This window comes from Belonocnema kinseyi, chromosome 3 (assembly GCF_010883055.1).
Source record: "Belonocnema kinseyi isolate 2016_QV_RU_SX_M_011 chromosome 3, B_treatae_v1, whole genome shotgun sequence".
Lineage (NCBI taxonomy): Eukaryota > Metazoa > Arthropoda > Insecta > Hymenoptera > Cynipidae > Belonocnema > Belonocnema kinseyi.
The window spans coordinates 61,417,509-61,421,988 of record NC_046659.1 but is presented as its reverse complement, the minus strand read 5'-3'; the positions used below and the strand labels follow the sequence as shown (position 1 = coordinate 61,421,988).

The 4,480-nt window shown below is 28.7% G+C and overlaps 1 protein-coding gene across 1 annotated transcript in view; it reads right to left on the bottom strand.

The window, feature by feature from the left end:
• The window catches only part of LOC117169508 (SHC-transforming protein 1), a 17,657-nt gene that overhangs the window by 11,607 nt on the left and 1,570 nt on the right, over positions 1 to 4,480 (bottom strand). The window lies entirely within an intron of this gene.

Here is a 4,480-nt window from a genome sequence, read left to right as displayed (position 1 = left end):
ATTTTTCGTTTTAGTATTTTCAAAATGGCGTCTTAATGGCAAAATTTTTGTGAAAACATTCATGAATTTCTTTACAATAAACGATGCGCTTTTTGGAAAAATCATCAATAATAAAAAGTTCTTGTAATCAGCCAAGGAATACGCCTGAATCTTTTAGAAGCGTTTTGAGCATAATTTTGGATTTTGCATATGAACAATTTTTGCAAAATTCAAAATTTTGCTCAAAACGCTTCGGAAAAATTCAGGCGTATTTTTCGGCTGATTACAAGAACTTTTTATTCTTGACAAATTTTCCGAAAAGCGCATAGTTTTTCAATAAAAAATTTTCATAGTTCTAAGCATCGTGTAAGAGTAAAATGATTCACGAATATCTATCGTCCATCTGCCGCAAACAAAGTTTACGTTGCCCAACTATCGCCAACGTGGAGGTCGCCGAATCTCGATAGTCTCTTTTTTTTAAAGGGATTTTATATATTTTTTTTACATTTTTTAATTTTTTTTTTATGGAGAATTTTTTTCATTTCAGATTTCAATCCGTTGAAATCATTTTGATCCTGCTGTTTCAGAATGTAATTTTGAGAAACAATGTAAGCAGCAATACATGTTGCAATCAATGCAAAATCTAGTAGTCCTCTGGCGACATTGTTCATTATTACATAATGCTCTTGTTCGTGATTCGTATCTGTGAGTTTCGAAATCACCTAGTTTTGATTGCGACAAATATTTCCTGCTGATTTCTTTACAGAAATTTCCAGGGCAAACTTTTTCTTCGTCACTCCATGAAAAAACATGACAGTTTTCAACATTCATGAGAAATGAAATATTATTAATACAAGAGCCCTCAGGATTCGTCTAATTATTTTTAAGTACTGTGAAGATAAGATTTGCAATTGATTGACATTTGAATTCCTGCACCGCATGCGGAGTAATTCCCGCCAGATCGTTCTATGAAAAACATTTGTTTCTTTCAAAATACTGCTTATTTAATCTCCATTGAGAATACTGTGTGCGAAATTAATAAATAATATAACTTCTTAGACATAATCTTACAAAACAGAAATTGGATAGAGATAGAAATAAACTCAAATCACTCTTTGAAAATTACATTCGAAATTCATTGGTCACGTGACCAAATTCGCCTGCCTGTACAAGTTTTCTAAAAGCCATTCCAGGAGTAAAAATTTTTAAATCGAGCTCCGTGTTTTTTTTTTTGCCTAAAAAAAGGAATTATTTTTGCTGTTTTTCAATAAAATTATGACCGGTTATTGTGTCTGCGTTAACGGGAATGAATAATTGATAATATTTTGCGAAATTATTCAGATTTGTACTTCATTTCTGAATTTGGACTTTAAAATCGGAGAAATTTGTTGTTAGAATCCACAAATTCGTCAGCGAGATGACTCGAAATAACTTTTAAAGAGATTTTGACGAGATCAGTATTTTTGCGAGTTTATGGGGGGTCTAAAGTTCGAAAGTGTTTACTGATCATTATTAATTTCGTTTCCGAATATATAATTTTGCTTAAAAATATGTTTTGACTATTGCTGTAGATCTAGATCAATTTAAATTTTTTACAAAATGGTGTGAAATTAATTATAAAGATTAAAAATTGGTGCAGAGATTGATTCGGGTCTCAGGAGCAATCTTAAATAAATATTTATCGTGAAACAGTCCAAAATGCTCTCAAAACAGAGGAATCAGGGTATTTTTTCATCCCAATAATAAATCAATTTATGAATAAACTAAAATGATGTATATATGCCATATTGCATTCAATATATATTGAAAATTTAAATATATTGCATATTCGACAAAATACTTGAATTTTCAACCAAATATGTAGTTAAAAATGGAATAGTTAAATTTTCAGTTAAAAAAATAGTCAATAAAAAACGAATTTTCCACCAAAAAAGATAACTTTTTCACCATAAAAAATTCATTTTTAATCCAAAAAGAAGAATTCTTAACAAAACATTTTACACCAGTAGACAAAAAACAATTAACATCAAATTATTTATTACATTTTATCAGGTCAATCCATAACATTAAGAAATATCTCAACATAACAAGTGAAACTTAGACGAATAAAGATTGCTTTAACTAAATACAGTGAACTCTTGCATATGCCATGGTTAACAGCAGCCTCATTGGATTTTGATCGCGCGTTTATTTTAAATTATTAAATATGAAAATATATTTTTTACAATATATAATAATTATACAGAACAAAAAATATTATGAATTATTTGGAATTTACGTTGATGAAAAAGTATTTCTTCTTTTTAATTTAAAGTCAATAATATATATTTTTTTATCTGAAAAGTAATTTCATTAATTCTACAATTATGATATACTATAAAAAATTGATTTACACATTTAATAATTTTAAAAAAGTGCGCCATATATAAGACGCATGCGCATTGCAGTTGGGGAGCCGAAATGGGAGCACTGCAGCCTTGAAATACCCCCATATTTACGTTTCGCAGTCCTTGCAATAGGCAAGAGTTAACTGTAAAATTTTCAACCAAATAATTTAACTTTCAACCAAATATTTTAATTTTTAACCTAAAAAATGGATTTTCAACCAAAAATTAAGATTGATGGCCTACCCAAAAAAAATTAATTTTCGAAGAAATACATGAATTTTCTACTAAATTGTTTAATCTTCAACCTATAAAGCATCACATTTGACCAAAAATGGAACAGTTAATGTTTCAGTTAAAAAAATTAATTTTTAACGAAAAATGAAACGAATAACCAAACGAGACCAAAAATAATACAATTTTCTTATTGGGTTGTACTAATTTAGTTCGCATCTACGTGAAAAAAACGGAAAAGGGGGAAGTATCTCGAAAATAGGGGGAAAAAAGATTTATTTCAAAAAGGGAAAAGACAGGAATAGAGGAAAGGGTGTGACGTCTCAAATATGAAAGTAGTTTTCAAACTAATTGAGTTAGTTTTGAACTGCATTGTTGCCGGGCGATGTTTCGCAAAATATGTTAAAATTCATCATCAGGAAAGGTACTAAAAGTTATCTAAGTTGATAATGTTTCTTTCAGTGACCCCCCTCTCCATAACCAACCGTAGTTTTTGTTTGTTGTGTCAAAAAAACCGCGAAGTGGAACACTTTGTAGAAACAAATAAAAATATTTTTCTTTAATATTTTCAGATGTCCATGTTTGCTTTGTAAATAAATCGAGTTGCGCGCAAAAATGGAGGCACGAATGTTTGCTTTAATTATAAATTTGGTTCAAATTAAATGTAATTCTTAATTAAAATATTTTGTTTGACCAAAAACTCAATCAGGATTTAATTCGAAATTGTTTAACGGCATGAACCAAAATACTTTTTAAGACACTCATATCATAAACTTTAAATAAAATAAAACTTCGAAGAATTTGAGAATGATACTTTTTGACCAAGTTATCAGAAAATCCATATATAGTTTTTCAAAGAATGAATACATAAATCGCGAAAACACTATCGATGTAGAAAATTATTTTTGTACGAGTTATAACATTTTTGCGACCAAAATGATTCCATATGAATTTAACGGAATTCATTTTTCAAACTAAAAGTATTTTTGGCCCCACAATATAATTTAGAATCATAAACTTTTTTTAGATTATTCATAAATTATTATCGCATTAGTTTTTTAGTTTTTAAATTGGTGTCTCCGAAAAGTGTACTGTTGGAATCTACTCGAATCAAGGACAACTACGGACTAATCGTCAAATCTGACTGCAGGTAAAATAAAGCATATTTGGCAAATAAATGAATTCATCTTATCGATATCAATCAACTTTTACATTTTAATTTTCATCTCGAGAAACTGAAGGACAGGAAGTTAGCGGTTACAGGCTCGGTAAGTCCACTTTTAATTTCCTCTTGTTTCCAATCCTGTCATAGGATAATGGTCCTAATCGTCGCGGATATAATTTCTATTTTTATATCAAAATCACATAGTGACTTTTTAATTATAGTGTATATTCGCTATTTATATTTTCTTAGTTCATGTTTAGATTTTTCTTGGCCTAAGAAAAATATACCAAATTTCTTTCGAAATATGAGACATTTAAAATTGCAAAGTTACTATTATAATTTTGAATTCATGATTCAAAGAATTCATGATGTGACATTCATCCGATTCCTAACATACCGACATTTTTTGATCGTACCAATTCCATAAGAAATGAGATATTGAGCTGAAAGTTTGGGAAAATAAATAAAAGAGACTAAGGAATGTTTATATAGTATGCAATAAAACATTTTTATAAATACAAAAAAATCAAAAAATGATTTTTGATTGGCAAATGTAAAAATGTATTAGTACATAAACATTCCTTACTTTATTTTTTTTTATTTACCCAAACTTTTAGTTGAGTATCTCATTTCGTGTGAAATTGGTATGATCAACAACAAATTTTTTTTCTGGGTTCAACTTTACTTTCTTTGGGTTCAAATACACTTCAAATTTCAA